The sequence below is a fragment of the Bubalus bubalis genome, chromosome 13 (genome assembly GCF_019923935.1).
Source record: "Bubalus bubalis isolate 160015118507 breed Murrah chromosome 13, NDDB_SH_1, whole genome shotgun sequence".
Lineage (NCBI taxonomy): Eukaryota > Metazoa > Chordata > Mammalia > Artiodactyla > Bovidae > Bubalus > Bubalus bubalis.
This window is the reverse complement of record NC_059169.1, coordinates 67,333,008-67,358,867: the sequence shown is the minus strand read 5'-3', so window position 1 is coordinate 67,358,867 and position 25,860 is coordinate 67,333,008. Positions and strand designations below refer to the sequence as shown.

The window sequence follows — 25,860 nt, the reverse complement described above, 5'->3', positions numbered from 1 at the left end:
TCCCTGGAGGAAGCAATGGCAACCCACTCCAGTATTCTTGCCTGCGAAATTTCATGGATGGAGGAGCCTGCTGGGCTACAGTCCATGGGGTCATAAAACAGTTAGACACCACTCAAGTGACTGAACAACAACAACAAAAAGTGTGTATATGTCATTGTTCCTGTCTCACTTTGTCCCACCCTCTCCCATCCCCCCTGTGCCCACAAGTTCATTCTCTATGACTGCGTCTCTATCCCTGGTCATTTGTAGTGATGCGGATAGACCTAGAATCTGTCACACAGAGCGAAGCAAGTCAGAAAGGGAAAAACAAATATTGTATATTCATGTATATATGGAATCTAGAAAAGTGGTACTGATGAACGTATTTTCAGGGCTAGCTTTGAATAAAGAGGATGGAGCCACAGCAAAGGAGTGTCAATGGTCTCTAGAAGCTAAAAAGGTCAAGGAAATGGATTATTTCCTAGGGCATCCAGAAGGAACACAGCCCTACCCACACCTGGATTTTTGCCCAGAGACCCATTTTGGACTTTGGACCTTTAGAAGTGTCAGCTAGTACTTTTGTGTTGTTTTAAGTCCCTAGAGCTTGTGGTGATGTTCTTCCAAAGCAATAGGAGGCTGACAGAGGAAGCCTGCGTTTTTGTGGGTCTGCTTTCTGTGTGTGCATGCTCAGTTCAGTTCAGTTCAGTTGCTCAGTCATGTCTGACTCTTTGTGACCCCATGAATCGCAGCACGCCAGGCCTCCCTGTCCATCACCAACTCCCGGAGTTCACTCAGACTCACATCCATCGAGTCAGTGATGCCATCCAGCCATCATGACCAATTCTTTGTGACCCCATGGACTGTAGCCCACCAGGCTCCTCTGTCCATGGGATTTTCTAGGCAAGAATACTGGCGTGGGTTGCCATTTCCCACTTCAGCAGATCTTCCTGACCCAGGGATCGAACCCGAGTCTCCTGCACTGGCAGGCAGATTTCTTACCACTGAGCCACCAGGGAAGACCCTGCTTTCTGTAATGGAATCCAATGCTACAGGGATGTGCCCTCAAAGTCTGGCTGGAAGACTGAACAACTGAGTGAATGAACACAGAAACTATGTCACAGTCTTCTTAGGACACTTCGAAATAATGTCATTACTTTGCTATTTAAATTTATTCCCCTCTTGCATCAACTTCCTTTGATCAGGAGCATAGAACACCAAGAGGACATGCAGACACATACATGCAAATAAACAACTGTGAGTTCTAACGGACAGGACGAGGCTTCCCGCTCTCAGGGCTCTTCAGTTAAGCCCGGGTTGGAGGAAATTCAGTGCTCTCTGGTTTGGGGCTCAGCAGTGCTGTGGTAGGGTGATCTTATCCTCTCTAATGTTCCAACCCAGACTGTGAAATGTTCTTAATCATATGACCTCAGACTCTTAGTTCAGGCTAATTAAGCCTCTTTTGACTGTACCTAATGTCCTGATTTGTAACAGCAGTTGGGTAACCGTTAATACTGTATACCTTGGCCATGGTAGCTTGCTTGAATTCCTCTGTTTCTCTGGGCAGGATTCAGGCACTTCTGATAAGAATACAATCTATCTGTGGCTCTCGGGGGGTCTTTGGGCTTGCAGTCAACTAAGGGATTATTTTTAGAAGGAGGTAATGGCACCCCACTCCAGTACTCTTGCCTGGAAAATCCCATGGATGGAGGAGCCTGGTAGGCTGCAGTCCATGGGGTCGCTAAGAGTCGGATACGACTGAGCGACTTCACTTTCACTTTTCACTTTCATGCATTGGAGAAGGAAATGGCAACCCACTCCAGTGTTCTTGCCTGGAGAATCCCAGGGACGGGAGCCTGGTGGGCTGCTGTCTATGGGGTCGCACAGAGTCGGACACGACTGAAGCGACTTAGCAGCAGCAGTGGGCTAACACCAGCTGGCAAACCTCCCCCGAGTCTAAGGATCTTTCCTCTCCTCCTGGGAGCTGCTTCCCTATACAAGTTTTCAGGTGGGTTTAGAAGGGGAGTATGCCACCCACTGTGTCTGAAAAGGACAGCGAATGGAAAGGTCAAGGGGTGGGGGAGCGATCAGTGACAGAAATGGTTCCTACAAATGAGTATATGTCTCCAGAATTAGTGTAGGAGGGAGAGGAGCTGATTAGACTTTAAAGTCTATTTTATTAGATGCTCTTAGCCAGGAACTAAGCTTCATGGTGGGCTCCATGGCTTCTATGCTATGATGTTATCTTGGACTTTCTTGGTGGTTCGTGGGTAAAGAGTCTGCCTACAATGCAGGAGACGTGAGTTTGATCCCTGAGTCAGGAAAATCCCCTGGAGAAGGAATTGGTCTACCCACTCCAGAATTCTTGCCCTGGGAAATCCCATGGACAGAGGAGCCTGGTGGGCTACAGTCCAGATGGTCACAAGAGTTGGACATGACTTAGTGACTAAACCTGACTTGTGAATCCTCTCTAGGGCTAAATAAGTAAGAACTCTTAGATTTTGAGCGTGTGTATATCTACACTTAGTCCACTGTTTCACTGTCAGCAAAGCTGATAGCCCCCAGTTTTGTGATGGTATTTGAAGTTTTCTCAATGTCAGACTGTTTCACCTACATCTGTCTGAGGCAGTAGAGATCCCAGGAAAGAAATAAAAAGCACCTTCGTTTTGGGCAAGTTGCTTAGCTTGCCTCAGTGTCTTCATCTGTAAAGTGGGGATAATAACACCAGACTCAAGTGTGTGGTTCTTGTGGGACTTAAATGAGACGGTGCGTGTAAAGCTCAGTGGAAAGTGTCAGCCACAGGGTGAGTTTCTCTGCAGAATTTAGCTGCTCTTCCTGGTAACAAGCAAGTGCTTAAGTAGGACCAGGTGTCAACAATAAGGTCAAGTACTGGGTGCAAAGATGATTAAGGTAGAGTCCTGCCTGAGAAACTGTTTGCAGTTTATTGGGGGATGATATGGAAATATATGGGGCTTCCCAGGTGGCTCCGTGGCTAAGACTCCAATTGCCAATGAGGGAGACATGGATTCAATCCCAGGGTCAGGAAGATACCCTGGAGAAGGGAGAGGCTACCCACTCCAGTATTCTTATCTGGAGAATCCCATGGACAGAGGAGCCTGGTGGGCTACCGTCCATAGCGTCGCGCAGAGTCAGACACAACTTAGCAACTAAACAACAACAGCAATGTGAACATGTAAGATTAAATGAAGAATCATGGGTCCCCTTAAAATTATGACTAGAGGTAGAGTGAGTGACCTGTTGTATCTGGGATAGGGGTGGCGATCATGAGGAAGCCCTTTTAGAGCAGATGGTCTGGAGGTAAGACTGGACCCGTGAGTAGGTGTTCACGAGGCAGATGGGAGGGAAGGTGGTCCCTCCCACTTAACAGTGTGCCCACCATAGAGAGTCCTGGAGGCACAGACCCGGAGCACTGCCTGCCTGTCCCCATTGTGGTCAGCTGTGTGCAGGCATAATCGGGAGGAAAGCAGGCATCCCAAAGGGTTCAAAGTCTGCAATCAGATGACCTTCACGGCAGGCATCCCAGGAGACTCTGCATCCCAGCACAACATCTTCCAGGGCTCCTGGCAATGGAGACTTTCCCTTTGCAAAGTTGGGGGGGGGGGCTCCTGCTGCCTTCTGCCCTTTCTGGCAGCGATGGGGGAGGTGCCCTGAGGAGATAAACTGGGGAAAGTGCTGATGAAGGAGGAAGATGATGGAAGTGCTGATGAAGGAAGACTTGCTAAGATGAAATCTTTCCCCTGTTCTGACCCACCCTTTCCTTCTTTCAGCGAGTGCTACCAATTCCTACCAACTCCGAGTGGCATGGGGATGAGGAGGGCAGGCATCAATGGTGTCTTCATTCTCTCCTTCTAGGGTTGGAAGGACCTAACTCAGTTTTGTACATAGTATGTACTCATAAAGTCAAAGCTGGTTTTTCCACTAGGCGTGTATGGATGTGAGGGTTGGACCATGAAGCAAGCTGAGCACCAAAGAGTTGATACTTCCAAATTATGGTGCTAGAAAAGACTCTTGAGTCCCTTAGGAAGAAAGGAGATCAAACCAGTCAATCCTAAAGGAAATCAACCCTGAACATTCACTAGAAGGACTGGCATTGAAACTGAAGATCCAATACTTTGGCCAACTGATGCCAAAACCAGACTCACTGGAAAAGACCCTGATGCTGGGAAAGATTGAAAGCAGGAGGAGAAGGAAGTGACAGAGGATGAGATGGTTGGATGGCATCACCGACTCAATGGATATGAGTTTGAGGAAACTCCAGGAGATAGTGAAGGACAGGGAGGCCTGGCGTGCTGCAGTTCACAGGGTTGCAAAGGATTGGACATAACTGAGTGACTGAACTGAACTGACTGAGGAGATGGACAAACACACCAGCAGTGATGTACAGAGTGGCAAGTAGTCTAGACAGACATGTGACCATGACAACAAAATGTACTCATCAAATGCTAGCTGGAAGAAATAGAGATTTCCCGTATGAATGGAGGCTCTTCTCAGTGTGTATTTGGACAGAAAGCTCTGTGTATTTGGAAGGCAGCGCCCACACCTGACTTGCTCACCAGTCTGTCTGGAGCCAGCAGAAGGCTTGACATTTTGTCAGTTCTCAACAGATGTTGTGTATGCTTTTTCTGGTTGTTAATGCAAAGCTTCAGGATCATCTTTAACCACTTCCCCCCAGTCTTAATGAGTTACTAGGCCTTGTCAATTGTGTGTATAAATATTCTCACACTTTTCTCCTTATATTCCTTGAATTCAGACCCTGGTTATTATTTACTTGAACTTTTATGAAACCTTTTACCCCGTCACCTGGTCTTCCTGTTGTCAATGTCACCTCACCCTTTCTACCTCCCTGGCCTACTTTTAAAAGTATCAACTGATCACATGTTATCCATCAGCTCTGTGTATGTTCATTTCTTAGCTTGGTAATAAACTCCTTCACAGTATAGTCTGGACCTAACTCTAGAGACATGATTTCTTTCTGCCAATTGCTTTAATCAACACATCATTCCATTTCTATTTCATGTCTTCTGTCTTTAAGAATGTGCTTGTGTTAGGTGGCTTTCTCTGTGCACTAAACATGAATAGATGGATGGGTGAGTGGATGGGTGGATAGGTGGATGGGTGGATGGATGAATGAGTGAATGAGTGAATGAATGAAAGGATGAATGTGTAGATAAATGAATAGGTGGTTGGATAAGTGGATTAAAGCAGGATGAGTAGATAAATGGATAGATGGATGGAAGGATGGGTGGAGAGATGCCTGGATGAGATGGACAGGTGGATGGATGGACGGCTGGATGGACAGATGGAGGGATGGATGGGTAGATGAGTGGATGAACAGACAAGCAAATGGATGGATGCATGCATACATACATGAATGAATAATTGGATAATTATTGATGTAGCAATTCTCCAGGAATGTGCTCAGGTATCCTTAGAGCCCCACAGTGGACTTTGTCTGCCGATGTGTGTATTATGTAGCACAGCTGCAGGTGTGGCTTACTCATTTTCTGATGTGATGAGGAAAAGATTATGGGAAGGGGGGCTGGATAAGGGATATATCCTTCCAGGTGTGCATAATAATGATAATATCATTCTTCATTTGTAACAGAGCCTGTATTAAGTACTCTGTGCACATTATCATATTTAATCCTCACAGCAACTTTATGAAACAAGTTTCTTATTATCCACGATTTGCGGGCATTTAATGAGGTTGAATAACTTGTGAAGGAAATTTCAGAGCTAAGATCTGAGCCCACGTTTTATCCACCTGGAGGCTCAGGCCCTTACCTACTACCCAGAGCCAGGAAATATTGGGGTAGCAATTGGGTGTGAGGCCTTAGAAATCAGAGCTGCCATGTTTGAACCCAGCCAGGCCACTCATTTCCTGAGCAGGCAAATCACTTAATTCAGCTTCTCAGTTTACTCTATGGTTTAATGGAAGTAATAGAATCTTCTTAGCAGGAGTGCTGTGAAAATTAATGACTGCATATAAAGTGGTTTAAGATAAAGATTTTCAGATAAAAGGAACTGGAGGGAGGGAGTTTGAAGGGCTATTAGGAAAGAGTGGGAACTGCAGCTTATTCTATTTCCACGGGCTGGGCTGCGAGTAGGCAATGCATTTGTAAAAAATTCAGCTTCAGATCGATTTGCATGGCTGAAGAGTTTGGGGGGAAGTAATAGAACCTGGTAAATAACTGTTAGATTCCATTTTTATACATTTATAAAACATTATTTTTAACACTGTATTATTTAAGAAAGAGAAACTCCTGTTTTGAATTAATTATGATGGTAATGGGAATTTCCTGGCAGTCCGGTGGTTAAGACTCCACACTGCTAATGCAGGGGATACTGGTTCAATCGCTGGTTGGGGAACTAAGATCCCAGATGCCACATGGCCAGAGATTCAAAACATAAAACAGAAACAATAATGTAACAAATTCAATAAAGACTTTAAAAATGGTCCACATCAAAAAAAAAAAATCCAAAAAAATAAAAAATGATGGTAGTTACCACAAGGGAACCAGGGACAAAAGCACTATATGACCTGATCTCGGAGTGAGCCTGGCTTCTCCAGTGGCAAGCTCAGAGTGCCACGTTATTTCCTTCATCTGCTTGTGCTTGGCCATGGACGTGGGTAGGAGATGGGAAAAGAGAAGCTCTTTATGTTAATGAATCCTCTCCTCCCCTGTTCCCCGAGATGGGAGTGTCTTGCATGGTTGATTTTGTCACCCTTCATCATTTTGTACTCTACCACCACACACACCCTGTTGAATGGATGAACCAGTGTCCCCCGGCCTCTTCTACCCCAGCCAGGTATTATTGTGCATTTACGTGCACTTTCTCATCCATTCGTGTGCTCATCAAATATTTATGGAACATCAGCTCTGTGCCAGACACTGTTCTAACACTGGGGATTCAACGGATGCAATCTCTACCTCGTGGAGAGATTTCCCGCCAAATCATCAAACCGTGAAATAATTATAGAAATGACAAGAGCGATGAGGAAAAGCAAAGGCAAGTAGCGAATCCTGTGACAAGAGTGTGACTTTGTGGGTGAGGTCAAGGGAGGCTCCCGGAGGAGGTGGTTTTAGCTGGGGCTGAAAGATGAGTGGACATTAGTAGGGCTTACAGCACTCAGTTCCCATACCAGGCATGTGCAGAGATAAATAGGACCCAGTGGACAAACGGCACAGCCTTGAACTCAGGAGCTTTTGCTGTGGTCCAGGAGACAGACCTCAAAAGAGCCTCTTGATGAGAGTGAAAGAGGAGAGTGAAAAAGTTGGCTTAAAACTCAACATTTAGAAAACTAAGATCATGGCATTGGGTCGCATCACTTCATGGGAAATAGATGGGGAAACAATGGAAACAGTGACAGACTTTATTTTGGGGGGCTCCAAAATCACTGTAGATGGTGACTGCAGCCATGAAACAAAAAGACTCTTGCTCCTTGGAAGAAAAGTTATGACCAACCTAGACAGCATATTAAAAAGCAGAGACATTACTTTGACAACAAAGGTCTGCCTAATCAAAGCTATGGTTTTTCCAGTAGTCATGTATGGATGTGAGAGTTGGACCATAAAGAAAGCTGAGCACTGAAGAACTGATGCTTTTGAACTGTGGTGTTGGAGAAGACTCTTGAGAATCCCTTGGACTGCAAGGAGATCCAACCAGTCAATCCTAAAGGAAATCAGTCCTGGATATTCATTGGAAGGACTGATCCTGAAGCTGAAACTCCAATACTTTGGCCACCTGATGTGAAGAACTGACTCATTGGAAAAGACCCTGATGCTGGGAAAGATTGAAGGTGGGAGGAGAAGGGGATGACAGAGGATGAGATGGTTGGATGGCATCACCAACTCAATGGACATGAGTTTGAGTAAACTCTGGGAGTTGGTGATGGACAAGGAGGCCTGGTGTGCTACAGTCCATGGGGTCACAAAGACTCGGACATGAATGAGCGACTGAACTGAACTGGCTGAGGAGAGGGACAAACACGCCAGCAGTGATGTACAGAGTGGCAAGTGGTCTAGACAGATGTGTGTGAGGGGGTGGGTGAGGGGGCGGAGTTTCTACTTGGAGAGTTTTCAGGGGAAGTCCATCCCGTCTGGTGAGTCTGCGTTGCTTGGAAGCCTGAGTGGGATCAGTAGTAGATGATGAATGAAGGGGGGTGGGCAAGGGCATTTTATGGAAAGGGAACACCTTGTGGAAAAGCTCAGATTGCTGAAGCATTTTTTGGTGAAAGCACAAGTAGCTTTTCAAATCTGGAGCTTCAGGACACACTGGTGAGATGTGATGGGAGAGAGAAAAAGAAGGAAGTCAAGTAAGGAAGGGCCTTGTGAGTTAAGATGCTGAGGAACTGGAACTCTATCCTCTTTTCTGTGAGAATTGTTGAGGGGTTTTGACTAGGGAAGTAAGAGATTCCCTTGGCATTGGAGCATCCTCCCTTCAGCAGTCATGCTCGGAGGCTGATAGAGAAAGCACCAAGGGTATGGATGGGGAGAAGGAGAATTCGGCAATGACCTTTTGAGACTGGGTGACTGGATGTGATTGGGAGAGTACAGACAGCAGTCAAGGAAGATTCTTAACCATATTTTCCAGGACATGACTCTCTGCAAAATTCTTTAAGCAACCAGTTCTTTGATGAACTGCTCATCTTCTCTCTCCTCTTAGAGTCCACCCACAAAGCATAATTGTGAGGAACCAGGTGGCAAAGATCCTTGATGGACTGGTTTAGGTTTTCCAAACACCTTTGACTTCAGGACCATTCCTTTTTATGAAACATATACTAACACCCAGAGTGATCTTGCTAAAAGTAAATGCCAAGCATATCAATCTTTGCTTAAAATCCTTCAGTGCTTTTTGGACAAAGTTCAAATTATTGGCCTTGTACCTCAAGGCCCTTCTAGAACTAGTGTTTGGGAGTCCATCTTGGGAGAAATGTTTCCTTTTGTAGGTCTGCTTTAGAAAAATGTCTTTTCAACTCTTTTGTCCATTTTGGTGGTGGTGGTTTAGTTACCAAGTCATGTCCAACTCTTGTGACCCCATGGACTGTAGCCTACCAGTCTCCTCTGTCCATGGGATTCTCCAGGCAAGAATACCGGAGTGGGTTGTCATTTGTCCATTTTATTTGGTTGGTTTTCTGGTTAGTATTGAGTCGCAGAAGTTCTTTAGATATTTTGAATATAAATCTCTTGCCAAATATCTGTTGAAAGTACTTCTTTCAGTCTGTTTTGAGATCACAGTGTTATGTAAATATTGAGAAGGCAAATGGGATGAATGGAGTTTGGGGCAGGTTGCATTTAGAATGCCTGAAGTATATTCAGTCTATGCCTTGTCGACACTAGTCTCGAGGTGTCCTGGGGTCAGGCGTACACTTGCCTGCCTCCATTATCCTATATGTCAAATGGGATAACAGTATCAGCTTGTCTTTTTCAAGGATTATCATGAAGTTAAAATAAAACATGTGAAAGCAGCTTGAAAGAGTGAAAAGCCATATACAGAGGGTTGTGCTACATTGGCATTACGTACATTTCAGACCACTCCCAGTAGGCAAGACATGGTGTCACTTTCAGCTCTAAGCCTGTCTTACCTCTTCTCTTAACTTCTCTCCAACTTGTCTTTTGTACCTGTACATGAACAAACCTCTTCTCCACTTATCTCTTCTGGGTGTTTGTAACTGGGTATAATGCATTCTTATCCCAGACCTGAACAGATACAAACAACAAGTATTGTGGTCCTCTATTTGTTACATATTGGTCTTTATCTCTTTCTAGTCACTCACCCAGCACGTATTGATTGCTTTTTAACTATATATTCCAGACACACGCTAATGACAAAACAAGACAGACGCAGTCCTTTGTCTTACGGCCTGAAGTCTTTTGTGAGAGTCAGACATATAGGTCATCATTATCATACAGGTCATGAAACGGGGTTACAGGAACATCAAAGAACAAAAGGTGGAATCTGGGGAGGAGCATGTAAGAAGTGAAGGAAAGCAGAGGAAAAGCTGGAGCCGTGATGCCATGAAGTTTCTGAAGGAGTCACTTAGGGGAAGTAACAGGAGGGCCTCCTACATCTAGCAGAGGAAGTGTGCGTTCACGAAATCCACATCTTAGTTGGCCATTTTAATCTTCCCCATTCACATTTTTTCATTTTATTGACTATTTGTGGTTCTTCTCTACATAGTTTATTATTATTATTATTATTTATTTATTTGTGCAGAGTCTTTGTTGCAGCATGCAAGATCTTTTTAGTTGCAGCCTGCAAGATCTGGCTCCCTGACCAGGGATTGAACCCGGGACCTCTGCTTTGGGAGCTCGGAATCTTAGCCATGGGACCACCAGGAATGTTCCACATCTTTTTTCAGGATTAGTTGGTGGGGTCTCAATAGGATTCCTATTCTTGCTTCTTATAGCCATTTGTTGAAGGTGATAATGATGGTAAGTTGTTCAAAAATGAGCTGATGGGAAGGAATAGAAGAGGAGAGCCAGGGTAATTCCCTAACTGGTGTGTCAAAGCTTGAAGAACTGACCATTGACGAAATTGCCCTTCTCAATGGCCACTTTCCATCCTGGTCCAGACCCAGCACTCCAGAGTCAGCTGCATCCTTCTAGACAGCCACTTGTTTCAAGTTGCTGTCTGCTATCCCTGGGAGACGAGGCGGAACTCAGATCTTCGGGCCGTGACCCACCCCGTCTGCAGGGTGCTCGGTGCCTGGGAGCAGAAGCATCCCCAGGAAAGGCAGCGCTGATCTGTGCTCTGGCCATGCCGTAGGAGACTGCCTAGGGCCCTGGCAGCTCTGCTCTCAGTTAGGCTCATTGGGGCACAAAGCATAGGACCATCTGAGATCGGGGTACAAATTCACATGAAAGGTTTTGCACAGGCTTTTTGTCCATGGTCAGAAAGCATCTCCCAGATCTGAGGGGCCTGTCGTCTGATGCGTTGCTGGACATCTGTCTGAGCTGGGTGGGCTCTTTATGCTGACTTTCCCCAGAGCCTGCCCCACACCCCTACAGCCATGTGCTGTTCATCTCCCGCCATGGTTCTGTGGAATAAGTGGCTCTCATTGATGCAACGCTGTGGGCCAAGATAATTTAGATAAAAATCAACCAAGAACTTAATGAGCACCTTGGCAGTTCCCATGGTCCGTTCTCCGAGCATCTCTGCTCACTGTTGCTGTGGTGATTCATCTGTGCGAAGCAGGAGCTTCGGTAGCTTTAATGATGCATTTTATATGAATGTGGCCCCAGTTGACAGGTGTACATCTCCCTTGCTTTAGTGGAAACATCAGCTGTAATGCAGCTATTAGCTGGTAAGTTTTCATTTTAACCTTCTGTGCTCTTCAGAAAAAATTTCCACCCTGAGGGAATATGGAGTTTACGTGTGCGTGCTAAGTCACTTCAGTTGAATCCAACTCTCTGCTTCCCTGTGGATCATAGTCCACCAGGATCCTCTGTCCATGGGATTTTCCAGGCAAGAATGCTGGAGCGGGTTCCCATGCCCTCCTCCAGGGGATCTTCCTGACCCAGGGATTGAACCCGTGTCTCTTAAATCTACTGTATTGGCAGGTAGGTTCTTCACCACTAGCACCACCTGGGAGGCCAATACGAGCCGTGTCAGACTCTTTGTGACCCCACAGACTGTAGCCCACCAGGCTCCTCTGTCCACAGAATTTTCCAGGCAAGAATAACTGGAGCAGTGTGTCATTTCCTATTCCAGGGGACTTTCCCAACCCAGGGATCAAACCTGTGTCTCCTGTGTCTCCTGGTTGCAGATGAATTCTTTACCACTGAGCCACCTGGGAAGCCAAAATAGCATTTAGGTTTGACTAAATTCAACTGATGTTAACTTATTCATCTTGGGTGTGCTTCCCAGTACAGAGTCTGTCACCCAGGAGGACCACGGTAAATGGGTGCCTCCTCCTTCTGGAGCCTCTGGCCTGGCTCCCGGAGGTTCGGGGGATTTGATAGAACCCATAGCATTTGAGGAAGGAAGTGCTGTGTCCTCCTGTGGATGTTGCCAACCCCGTGATCCACGTCAGGGCCATTTTGGGAGATCAGGTGGCCGCACCCTTCGTCTTGCAGGTGTGAGAAATCATGGCCTTCTGCTTGTTGAAGTTGGAAAGGAAACTTTCTGTGTCAGAGGCTGCCCGTGGCCTGCTGACCCTGTTTGCTGCATGGGCTTCAGAAGTGCCTGGGGTTTCTGTTAAACTACGGATTTCAGGGCACCATCCTCATGGGTCTGGTTTGGAATGTCTGGGGCAGAGTACGCCTTGAGTAATTACTGGTTCATAAGACTGAGACTAAGAAAAAGAATAGGACTTCTCTGAGTGGTCCAGTGGTTAAGAATCTGCCAGTGCAGGGACACAGGTTCGATCTCTGGTCTGGGAAGATTCCACATGCCACGAGGCAACCAAGCTGGGGCAACGCAACTATTGAGCCTGTGCTCTCTACAGCCTGGGAGCCGCAATTACTGAAGCCTGTGTGCCTAGAGCCTGTGCTCCGAAACAAGAGAAGCCACCTCCATGACAAGTAGACCCTGCTTGCTGCAACTAGAGAAAGTCTTTGTGCAGCAAAGAAGACCCAGCACAGCCAAAAAGCAAAGAAAGAAAGAAAGGAAAAGAATGGCCCAGAGCTGTGAACAAAAAGAGCTGGTGACAGGCAGTGGGGAAAAGCCTGCTTCTTGTCACCGCTGTGCATCGGTTGCAGGCATGTGGCCCTGGGTGCCAAGCAGGCTAAGTGACGGTCATCTCTTCAGTGGATCTTGGTGCCAGTCCCTGTGCTACGCACCGGGAACACGGAAAAGAGGAAGCCATAGCTCCTGCTCCATGAAATCCACAGGCCGGTGTGAGAGAGCAAACAAATACAAACCAACGGCAATGCACGGAGACTGATGGTGTGTTAGCGCAGCACACGTCCAGTCTGAAGAGTCACGGGATGAAAATAGTGGCCCCCGTCTATAGCGCATTTGCTGTGGATTGGGCTTTGTCTTATGCAAATCAAATAAATTCATGACAACGACCATTTAGGGAAGGTGAGGAAAGAGGTCTACGCTGTTAAAGCTTTGCACAAGGCGGCCCAGTTAATACACAGCAGAGCCAGATGGTACTTGCAAAAAGCCACGTTCTTAAGAGCTGAATGACAAAGTCTTTCTGAAGAGAGGGGGCCTATTATTTGCTGAGCACCTACTTTGTGTGGGGCTCACTTAACTGAGTATTGGTGATATTTCTGAGACTGGCCAGAGCTCTGCCAGCGCTCAGGGGCCAGGCGCACTTTCGGATGCTTTGTTGCATCGCTTAGCCAGAGGCTGAAAGGATACAGGGATGCTAGAATGTTGATTCTCTAAGGATTCCTGGCGGCCGGGCAGGGCCTTGTCACCTCTAGCCAGACAGCTAGTGACTAGGTCATGGCTTCCCAGTCCGTGTCCCCCAGTGTGCTCACCCTTCAGGACACAGACAGCCCTAGTCTCTATTTCCTAGCCTCCATAAGAAACAAACAACAGAGGTTTCAGCCCAAGGCAATCAGCGATTGCATTTCCATCCTCTAATCACTTTCCAGCGTGGGCTTGGTCCCCTGCCCAGTTCTTTGCATCCCGTCAATCAGGCTGGTGCTGGGAGGAAGTCCCACCTGCTGGAACAGGGGATAGAGCTCCTGAGTCACTCATAGTTCACTTGGCATCCCCCGGACTCACTCTGCACGCATTCTATCTGTTGAGGTTTCGGTTGAAGACACTCTTCTTCACTTCCTCTCCAAAAAACGGTCAGGTGCTGTGTTTCATGCGGCATGGCTGCTCCAGTGTTGGCCACGTGTCATGGGTTGTCCCTGGTCCCTCAGTGTGTATATAGGCTGCAGTGACTGGTCTTTAATCAACCAGCAGTTTGCATTTGCTTTTTAATAAGTTACTATTGGAGGCCAATGATATTTTTTAAAAACCCACTTCTTTTTCTTTTACATGGTTCATCAAAAGCAGGAAGTCAAAAGATACAAATACTCTTCCTGTGAATTGGCAGAGAGACCTTTCTCACCTGTGCTCATGAACTTGCCTCCTGGGGCCACCAAATGACCTTCTGGAAGAGAGGAGAGTTGCAAGCGGGACCCTGGGGTAGTCAGCTGGCAGGAATGGGGGTGGTGGTGATGGTGGGACAGTGTGTTTGTTGATCTTGGGAGCTGAACCTGAGAGGTATTGAGGAGAGAGGCAGTCGGATGCTGTGAGCTGGCATGGCAGGGAAAGGGGTAAGGGCAAGGCCAGGTAGCTCACTCCAGGGATGTTATATATAAGGTGATGGCCAGTGCTGGCTGATGAAGAGATGATGCTCTCAAGTAGCAGTCAAACTGGCATGATGATCCCAGGCCTCCTGGGAGCTGCTGAGAAGAGGGGCTGCATCAGGGGAAGTGGGAGGCCAGGGAGGAATGGATGTAGAAGAAGGAGCTCATTTCAACACTTTGTGTGGGTTCGTCGGTCAGTCATGTCCAACTCTTTGTGACCCCATGGACTGTAGCCCTTCAGGTTCTTCTGTTCTTCTGGGAGTTCCCAGGCAAGAATACTGGAGTGGGTTGCCATGCTCTCCTCCAGGGGATCTTCCCGACCTAAGGATGGAACCCGGGTCTCCTGCACTGCAGATTCTTTACCATCTGAGCCACCAGAAAAGCCCTTCAACATCTTATGCTGGATCAAATACACACACACCACCTTTGTACAAACTCACTCGGTCTCAGGGGTACTGCCCAGTGCCAAGTCACACAGGTCACTGATTTGTGATTGACAACTCGTGTTTTGATAATAAGCAGTGAGTCATGAGTATCAAGGAAAAGCAGTGTCACTGGGGCTGAAAGACCGTCCTTTCTTGACTCTTCAGGTGGCTGCCTGCCAGAGAGGAGGCATTGCGCAGACTCTTGTGCAAACAGGCTGGTTGGCGTGTGCCTGCGGAAGAGGCCACCTGCCGGCATCTTCCCGGGGAAGAGGTAGGATGACTGAGATCATGTGTAGAGAGTATTTGAAGACCTGGAAACAAAAGACCTTCTATACATAGGAGCTTTTTGGCCACCACCCCCAGACCAAAATAAGCAGCCTTTTCTGCCACTGCAGATGTGTGCTGAGAAAGCTTGACAGCATCAGTTGCCCAGACACGTCTAATCACCTGCATCCTCTACTAGCTTCCACCTGGAGTCTGCTCATGACAGGCTTTGAGCATCTCTTTCTGCCAAGCCATGGCTTAGGTGTCAGTTTCCCTCAGCATCACCGGTTATCTGTGGTCAGGCCTCCTCTGCTGATATTTTTTGTGTCCATTGGCCTTTCTATTCTTCATTCTTTCATCAAGATTGTATCAAGTGCCTACTATGTGGCAAGCACTGTGGAATGAGCTGGAGATACAGAAACAAAAGCATAGGATCTGTGTCCCCGAGTAGCTTCAAGGCCAATGGGAACAAAAGGCAAATAATCCAATCAGATACGGGTATGTGTATGTGCATGCTAAGTTCTTCAGTTGTGTCTGACTCTTTGTGACCCCATGGACTGTAGCCCACCAGACTCCTCTTATCCATGGAATTCTCCAGGCAAGAGTACTGGAGTGGGTTGCTGTGCCCTCCTCCAGGGGCTCTTCCCGACCCAGGGATTGAACCCCCGTCTCTTATGTCTCCTGCATTCAGGTGGGTTCTTTACCACTAGCATCACCTGGGAAGCCCCAGGTACAGGTGACCAAATGGTAAAAGTGATGAGAGGCGGTATGTCATTCCCTAGGAGACATCCAGGGAAGTAACTTGTTTCATGTGCTGCCAGATCTAATGATAACTGAGCCTAAACTCGGATCTGTAACTTTGAGTCATTTGTCCAGGTTCCTCTGTCTGAAACCACAAAGAGCAAATGACACTCGTCTTCTGTAATGATGGAACTTTGGCTATGTAAGCTTCTCTTCCAAGGCTAATAATCTCTTGACGCAGAGTCTAGACCTGTCCTTGTTTTAATTGCTATCTTCTGGGTATATTCTAGTTTCTTACTGAAGTGGTAAAGCCAGAACCCAATAAAATATTATGGGTTTGGCTGGAGAGAAAAGTCAGAAAGACAAATAAATGAGGAATAATTTTAAAAAATAATATAGTAAAAAAGATTCTAGCAATGTGTATGTGTGTGTTTAACATATGGGAGAGAGAGTATATTTTTATCTTTAATTTTCCATAATGCAAAGTCAATTCAAAGACATTTTAGCATAACATAATTGATTTTGATTTAGATAAAAACTTACATGTTCATTCTCAGGCCTGTTTATGTTAAAGTCAAGTTATGAAAGCTTGATGGAAATACCTGACCAGGCAGTACTGTGGCTATAGCCTCCTCAAGTCAGTCTTGACCTCTATTTAACCTTTGTCTATTAGCCAGGGCCACAGCACCCTGGGAGAGCCTTCACTTCCAAGTAATTCCTAACCTAGCCATCAGTTCAGTTCAGTTCAGTTCAGTCGCTCAGTCGTGTCCGACTCTTTGCGACCCCATGAATCGCAGCACACCAGGCCTCCCTGTCCATCACCAACTCCCGGAGTTCACTCATGGCTTTCTCTCTGTGTCAAAGCCATAACTAAGCCTTGCCCTCCTGCAGACAGCTGTGGAGAAGGCTCAGCAAAATGGCCAGGGACAGCTATTCTGCTTATAGTCTCTGTGAATTGTCTACAACACAAGGAGTCCCCCTTCCCTATTCTGAGGAGTACAACCTAGGTGACCACACATTGCACCTGGACACAGATTGCCTGTGATGTCTGCCTTTAAAGCACAACTTAAGAAACCTATTTCTAATCTATCTTGGGAGACTGTCAGGGTCAGAATTCACCTGTCATAGGTAGATTGGTACTTGGCATCTATTCCAACTCTATATCTCCAAGAATCCGTTGCAGCTAGGTTTATGGATGTAAACTGGGTTCCCCAGTGAGAGGCACTCATGGGAGATTTGAAATGGGGAACTCAGGTCAGATTTCTGCAGCTTTGGCCAATGGTGCTGGCAAACAGGGTCTTAAAGATGCTGCCACTTTTCTGTAGCAAAATTCTCTGCATAATCAGCAGCTCATATGAGTAGAGAGGCAATCATAGTGGCATGCTAATAGTTTCCAGAGTCCCATAGGGGCTGTGCTCTAAAACACAGCTATTCCCAGGGCCACCTCTCCAGCTTCTGTTTGGGGAGGAAAAAGCAGTTTTCCTTATGGATTGGGTCAGTGATGTAAGGCTAGGAGTCGTTCCTGGAGACCCAACCTACAGCCCAATCCTTCCAGCCCCTCCAATGATTTTTGTGAGCACTGAACCCCTTTCCACTTAAAATTGCTATGGTACTTTGCTTTCTGAAACCGAGGAACATTGTTCAAAGGTTGTGTCTGAAAGGTGATTTACCCTCTTTTACCTTCAAAAGTGCCTTGTGATTACTGTTAAAGAATGCTGCACTAGAACTTGAGTTTTAGTCCCATGTCTGTTGCTTGTCACCTATGCCCATGACCTTCAAAGAGTCACTCAGCTCTCAAGTCCTTTTCCTTATCTATCAAATTAGGCAAATGATATCTGCTTTGCATATGTGAGCATCAGTGCAGAGAATGGGCTTCAAGCAGTGAAATGTGACTGCTTGAAGTGTTTTCTCCTCAATCTGCTTCTGCTGCTGCTAAGTCTCTTCAGTCGTGTCCGACTCCTAGAGACCCCATGGACTGCAGCCTACCAGGCTCCTCTGTCCATGGGATTTTCCAGGCAAGAGTACTGGAGTGGGTTGCCATTGCCTTCTCCGCCTCAATCTAATACCCGATGCTGCTGCTGCTGCTAAGTCGCTTCAGTCATGTACGGCTCTGAGCAACCCCATAGACGGCAGCCCACGAGGCTCCCGTCCCTGGGATTCTCCAGGCAAGAACACTGGAGTGGGTTGCCATTTCCTTCTCCAATGCATGAAAGTGAAAAGTGAAAGTGAAGTCGCTCAGTCGAGTCTGACTCTTAGCAACCCCATGGACTGCAGCCCACCAGGCCTCTCTGCCCATGGGATTTTCCAGGCAAGAGTACTGGAGTGGGTCGCCAGTGCCTTCTCCGAATATCCCCCTAATGAAACCCAATCTCTGCCTTTCACAAAGTCTCAATTAGAAAATGTTGTCTATTCATCATGAAGTGAGAAATATCAAATGTCCTGCCTCATATTTTTTTGAGGATTCCCTAGGGCTATTTGCAAACTGCAAAATGCTCTGACACTCTGGAGAGTTGATATTTATGCAACAATTTCTAAATGATTAAGTGAGAAGGTGGCCCTTTGTGATCCCCATGGACTTTATGGTCCATGGAATTCTCCAGACAAGAATAATGGCACGGGTAGCCGTTTCCTTCTCCAGGGGATCTTCCCAACCCAGGGACTGAACCCAGGTCTCTTGCACTGCTGGCAGATTCTTTACCAGCTGAGCCACCAGGGAAGCCCTGGTGAAATCAAAGGACTTTTTAAAGTCAGGCCACTGTCAAGATAGACATTAATACCATTTAGCCTGTGAGCTCGATGGACGTGAGTCTGAGTGAACTCTGGGAGTTGGTGATGGACAAGGGAGGCCTGGCGTGCTGCAATTCATGGGGTCGTAAAGAGTCAGACACGACTGAGGGACTGAACTGAACTGAACTGAGCCTGTGAGCTCAGGGTCGTACAAGAAAGCCTGTGGAAAAAGAAAAGTTTCTGAAGTCATATCAAGCCAGACTGGTAGCTGCTGAAACTCTACCATGCACAAGGCTTGCTGTTAGGGTTAGGGTTGGGCATTGGGCCTTAAGCGAGATGTGAAAATAAGTACACTTGGGAAAATGTTACTGTCTGTAAATTATATATCAGTGAGCCTGGCTAAATTAAAAGAAAGGCACACAGAACTAAATATAATGGTTATTCATTTTTCATTCCAAACAAAGCTTGCTCGCCATGTATAACAGACCCAGTGCACAACACACTATAATTCCCTCCTCTGTACAGATAATTGCTCTTTGCCACACCCATGCCTACTTTTGCTCTGCTGTTCCTTCTCATGGGAATCTCTGCCCATCGTGCCTACCCGATTCTCAGCTCCTGAGGGCTCTAGTCAAAGGCCGCCTACTCTGAGAAGGTTTTCTTAATTCTCTAAATCTAAATTAGTCCTTCTCTGCCATCCTAGTTATTCCTATATGTTAACTGTAGTATGCATCCTTTTTCTGCCTCCTATTAATTTCTGTTTAAATTATTTTGTTAGTTTTTGGTGATTTCAATCAATGATCATCAAATCTTTGTGTATTTCAGTTAGCTATTTTAACTGTGGAACCTAGCACAGTGTAGCACTGGTAGTGAGCAGTTTGCTGAGTTCAACTTGGGGTGGATCCTACATACCTTAGGAAGCATCACTACGAACAAAGCTAGTGGAGGTGATGGAATTCCAGCTGAGCTATTTCAAATCCTGAAAGCGGATGCTGTGAAAGTGCTGCCCTCATTATGCCAGCAAATTTGGAAAACTCAGCAGTGGCCACAGGACTGAAAGAGGTCAGTTTTCATTCCAATCCCAAAGAAAGGCAATGCCAAAGAGTGCTCAATTTACTGTACAGTTGCACTCATTTTATATCCAGCAAGATTTTGCTCAAAATCCTTCAATCTATGCTTCAGCAGTATGTGAACCGAGAACTTCCAGATGTGCAAGATGGGTTTAGAAAAGGCAGGAAAACCAGAGATCAAATTGCCAACATCTGCTGGATCATAGAAAAATCGAGGAAATTCCAAAAAAAATCTACTTCTGCTTCATTGACTATGCTAAAACCTTTGGCTGTGTGGATCACAACAAACTGTGGAATATTCTTCATGCAATGGGAATACCAGATCATATTATCTGCCTCCTGAGAAACCTGTATGAAGGACAAGAAGCAACAGTTAGAACTGGACAAGGAACAACAGACTGGTTCAAAATTGGGAAAGGAGTACCTCAAGGCTATATATAGTCACTCTGCGTATTTAACTTATATGCAGAGTATATCATGCGAAATGCTGGGCTGGATGACTCACAAGCTGAAATCAGTATTGCTGGGAGAGATGTCAGCCTCAGACATGCAGATGATACCACTTTAACCGTAGAAAGTGAAAAGGAACTAAAGAACCTCTTGATGAAGGTGAAAAAGGAGAGTGAAAAAGCTGGCTTAAAACAGCATTCAAAAAACAAGATTATGGCATCTGGTCCTATCACTTCATGGCAAATAGATGGGGAAATGCGGAAACAGTGTCAGATTTCATTTCCTAGGGCTCCAAAATCAGTGTGGATGGTGATTGCAGCCACGAAATTAAAAGACAATTGTTCCTTGGAAGAATACCTATGACAAACCTAGACAGTGTATTAAAAAGCAGAGACATCAATTTGCCAACAAAGGTCCATATAGTCAAAGCTATGGTTTTTCCAGTAGTCATGTAAGAATGTGAGAATTGGACCATGAAGAAGGCCGTGTGATGAAGAATTGATGCTTTTGAATTGTGGTGTTGGAGAAGACTCTTGAGAGTCCCTTGGACTGCAAGGAGATCCAACCAGTCAATCCTAAAGGAAATCAATCCTGAATATTCATTGGAAGGACTGATCCTGAAGCTGAAACTCCAATACTTTGGCCACCTGATGTGAAGAATGGACTTACTGGAAAAGACCCCGATGCTGGGAAAGATTGAGGGCAGGAGAAGGGGGTGACAGAGGATGAGATGGTTGGATGACATCACTGACTCAGTGGACATGAGTTTGAGCAAACTCAGGGAGATAGTGAAGAGGAAAATCTGGAGTGCTGTAGTTCATGGTGTTACAAACAGTCAGACACAACTTAGCAACTGAGCAACAACAGCAACATACCTTTAACTGTAGTGAATATTTGAAAAGAGACATCGAAAGGCTATTGATGAGGCCTCAGTGAGTCTTTCCTATTATTTCCTGTTTTCTCTTTAGCTGCTGCCTGCCTGCTCTCCCCACATAAGCAAGTGTCCACCCATCTTTTTAGGAGTCGATAATATATGGTAGCAGGCCGGGGGTATTAGAACAATAGAAGATAATGTCACCTTTTTAGCTTTCATTATAATTCTATGTAGGGCCAGATCCATGAAATTTCAGGGAGGAGAAAGATGTATAATTTATTCAAATCTTGATTAAACCAAATAAATGAAATGCATCAGTGGATTCTGTAAGCACTTGCCCTGTGTGCACTATATAATGACTGTATCTATTTTTTTAAATTTTGTATCTTTATTTTTTATTTTTCATTGGAGGATAATTGCTTTACAATGTTGTGTTGGTTTTTACCATACAACAACGCAAATCAGCCATGAGTATACATATGTCCCCTCACTCGACCCTCCCCTCACACTCCTCTAGGATAATAAAGACTGTATTTTAAGGGATGTGCATCCCCTCTCAAATTCACAAAGAAGGTGAGAAAAAGAACAGACAGACAAGAAAAAGAAATATTGGAGAAGTGTATAAGGCGTGTGACCAATCACCAGAAGAAGTGAGGAGTCATTAAAATTATGTTAATGCTATTAATGAGAACGATATGCATACATTTGTATAGAATTGTAACATGTCTAGTTTCTTTTTTTTTTTACATTATTATCTCATTAGACCTTCAGGATAACCCTGAAGGATAGATAGAACACAAGTTTCATGTGAAGAGATGGATTTAGTCCAACAATATGTCTTTTTGACCTCTGTGAACATAGCAAATTTCATTGTAAATGATTTAAGGAAATATGCCCATCTGAAAAATTTATTAGTTGGCATTTTGCTTTAAGTTGTCAGACTGTACCACTAAGGAGCTTAATGCCCATTAGTGGTTTACCAGTTAGGGTCAGAATCAGCCAATGTTACTCTGGAGCAAATGGAAAAACAAAATGAGTTTCTGTGAACTGGGGGTTTTGCTCCATGTGGGCTTGAGCATGGTCTTGAAGCATTTATTAAGCTCAAAGTCTGGCCAAAGCAACAGGTGCTAAGCATTTGATTCTAAACATCTGTCTTTCTCTCTTCTTTATAGTATATCTACATGTGAAACAGACACAGAGCTGGAAGATGGGAAGCGGATCAGAAATGCCCTGGGTTGGTTGTAGGTAAGTGAGGATCAAACCCTATCTGCTTTCACTTCTCTGTCCAGCTGGTGTGATGTCACCTAGAAATCAGCCAGAACCTGCAACCTGAGGAAAAAGATAAAAAAGTAACTCTCTATGGTTTTGAAAAATTTGTTCTTTTGCCTCATTTATTCTGCTATGGATTCCTTCTAATATATTGATATATTTCATTTCCGTTATTGTAGTTCTTCAACTCAGTTCAGTTGTTCTTTATTTTTCCTGTTTGCTAAAAACCTCTTGCAATTTCTCACTCTATGCATCTGTTCTTTTCCCAAGTTCTTGAATCATCTTTACCATCATTACTTTGAACTCTTTCTTCAGTGGATTGCCTATCTCCACTTCACTTAGTTAGTTTGTCTTCTGGGTCTTTGGTTTTGAATACAGACATGAAAAACAGAGAAGTATTTGAGATTGGGCTGACTTTTTCAAGTTAGATATTCATTTGTTTAGCTAAGAAACTATCACTGTGCCATATAACCTGAGGACACATAGATAACACGGTTCTCATAGCTGAGGAGCCCACAAACTAACAGGAAAGATAAACACGGAAATGAACAATTCCATAAGCTTGTCTATAAGAGTGTGGTGATGGGACCAATGGTCTGTTTAAAGGTGTGGGGAAGGCTTCTTGGAGGAGGTGATGCTGGAGGGTGCAGAAACAAGTTTCAGTCAGTGGAGAAGGAAGATTATTCCAGACAGAGGAAGTAGTATGTAAGCAAAAGCACAGGGGCATGAATGGTAGGAATGATTTGCTAAAATGGTGATTCATAAAAATATGTGTCAAAGTCTAAGTCAAGATGGAGGAGATTACACATAAAAATAATTTCTAGAAGATGTTTCCATACTCAAAAGGTCACCACTCTGGACAGCACAGTGCTAGAACAATGTGTCTCAAACTTTAATGTGCATAGAATTTGAACAGGAATCTCACTAAGATGCAGATTCTGATTAGGTGAGTTTGAGGAGGCATCAGAAATTCTGCATTGCTAACATGCTCCCACAGAGAAGGCAATGGCACCCTACTCCAGTACTCTTGCCTGGAAAATCCCATGGACCGCGGAGCCTGGTAGGCTGCAGTCCATGGGGTCGCTAAGAGTCGGACACGACTGAATCGACTCAGCAGCAGCAACATGCTCCCAGGTGATGCAGATGGGGCTAGTTTGCAGACCATTCTGTGAATATGAACAGCAAGGGGGAGAAGCACAGGTGATAAGCCTAGCGCCTAACTTGAGGCTAGGGGTGTGTGTGTATGTATGTGCACGCTTGTGCATGCACAGGTGTGTCCACCATGGGCTAGGCAATGAACAGCAACAGATTTTTAAAAACTTTTTATTTGTATTGGGATATAGCCAATTAACAATGTTGCGATAGTTTCAGATGGACAGCAAAGGGACTCAGCCATACATATACATATATTCATTCTGCCCCAAACTCCCCTCCCATCCGGGCTGCCACATAACACTGAGCAAAGTTCCATGTGCTACAGAGTAGGTCCTTGTTGGCTATCCATTTTAGATATAGCAATGTGTACCTGTGCATCCCAAATTCCCTAACTATTTCTTCCCCTAGCTCTTCCCCCTGTCAACCATAAGTTCGTTCTTAAGTCTGTGAATCTGTTTCTGCTTTGTAAATAAGTTATTTGTATCATGTCTTTTTAGAGTCCACATATAAGGAATGTTATACAATATTTCTTCTCTGTCTGACTTCACTCAGCATGCCAGTCTCTAGGTCCATCCGTGTTGCTGCAGATGGCATTATTTTATTATTTTTAACAGCTGAGTAATATTTCATTGTACCACAACGTACCCTGTCTTCTTTTTCCATTCCTCTGTAAATGGGCATTTAGGAGGAACCGATGTTTTTAGAGTAGTGACAAGATCACATCTATGTCTGAATGTGCAGAAAGGCTGGGAGTGAGTGGAACAGGATACAAGGATGAGAAGCTGCTAGATGAATTGAAGGATGGATATTGGGAGCTTGAACAGTACAGTGGGGCAGCGGGAAGAGGGAGGACAGGGCGGATACAAAAGATCCTCAGGAGGTGAGACAGACGGGGCATGAAGATTGACTGGGTGGAGGGGTGTGGGAAAGGGCCAGGAGGAGGAGGAGAGAATGGCTCCTAAGGACCAGTCACGGAAGGAGGAGGTTTGGTGCTGCCGTGATGACGTAGATAACACAGGAAGAGGAAATGGTCAGGTCTGGGTGAAAAGGAGCCTCCAATTCACCCAAGCAGAGCTGCTCAGAAAGCTGTTATGATTCAGAACTAAGGACTGGGAGAGCTGGATAGTCCTGGAGGTATAGGGGAAGCCACAGCATTCAGAGAAGGCAGAGAAATGGATGAAGGATTCAATACGGGATAGCCCGAGGGGTAAAAGAAGAGCAGACAGCATCATAGCAAGTGGAAGCCGAGTGTTCAAGAAACAGACCATGTCAATGTCAAACACTGCAGAATGGTCACGTAAGAATGAGGTAGACTTAGCATTTAAGTGCTAAAGTGACTTTAAGGGAGGAAGTTCCAAAAGCACTGTGGTTGCAGGACCACATGGGCTTCCCTGATAGCTCAGTTGGTAAAGAATCCACCTGCAATTCAGGTGACCTGGGTTCGATCTCTGGGTTGGGAAGATCCCCTGGAGAAGGGAACGGCTACCCACTCCAGTATTCTGGCTGAGAGACTTACATGGACTGTATGGTCCATGGGATCGCAAAGAGTCAGACACGACTGAGTGACTTTCACACACACGCAAGGAAAGCGTGGCAGGTAGAGTAATGGTTCCCCAAAGACGTATCTGCCCTGATCTCTGGAACCTATGAATATTGCATGTTATATGGCTGAGAGATTTTGCAGCAGTGACCTAAAGTATGGACCTTGAGTTGGGGAGATTATCCAGATGAGGGCTCTGATCATATGCCAGCCTTATAAGTGAAAGAAGGGGCTTCCTTCATAGCTAAGTCAATAAAGAATCTGCCTGCAATGCAGGAGATCCGGGTTTGATCCCTGGATCAGGAAGATCCTCTGGAAAAGGAAATGGCAACCTGCTTCAGTATTCTTGCCTAGAGAATCCCATGGACAGAGGAGCCTGTCTGGCTACAGTCCATGGGGTAACACGAGTTGGACAGGACTTAGCGACTAAACCACCACCAAGTGAAAGAAGAGGCGGGAAGTGTGGACCGGAGAGACGGGATGTGACCCGTCAACCCACTACTGTTGGCCGTGAAGATGGAGGAAGGGGCAGTGAGCCAGGGACCTTGATGACTCTGGAAGCTGGACAGCTGTGAAGAAAACAGCTCCTGGTCTCATAACTGCAAGGAATTCTGCTAACAATCTGAATGAGGAGGATAAAGGATTCTCTTCTAGAGCCCCCAGAATGGAATCCAGCCTACCGACACCTTGCCTTTAGTCTGCCGAGACCTATCCCAGACTGCCGAGCTCCCAAACTGCAAGATGACACATGGGTGGTGTTTTAGCTGCTGTTGGTTGATGTTTGTTACAGCAGGGATAGGAAACAAGGTTCTCGTCTAGAGTCATGGCAATAATAAAAAAGTCAGCTACTCGTTCAAGATGCCTGAAGGTTAAAATACAAGATTATGAAGCTTGGAAATACATTCATAGGGCAAATTTTGGAGTCACTTTTTCTTTGGAGTAGGAGGTGGGATGGTTAGAGCCAGTCACCTGTTGACCTTTGACACTACATCCTTTGAGCTCTTCACTGGATGAGGTTGATTGATATGTAAGATCCCTATATTTGCTGGAAAGACCATGATTTATCCTTTCCTGTTTTGGGGCTTTA

The 25,860-nt window shown here is 45.5% G+C and overlaps 1 long non-coding RNA gene across 3 annotated transcripts in view; it reads left to right on the top strand.

Annotated features, from left to right (window-relative positions):
• LOC102395459 overlaps positions 1–25,860 on the top strand; it is a 358,379-nt gene that overhangs the window by 191,823 nt on the left and 140,696 nt on the right. For all 3 annotated transcript variants that reach the window (XR_006639909.1, XR_006639908.1, XR_006543783.2), the window contains one exon: positions 21,982–22,054. This is a non-coding gene — a long non-coding RNA (uncharacterized LOC102395459). The remainder of the gene's footprint in view (positions 1–21,981; positions 22,055–25,860) is intronic.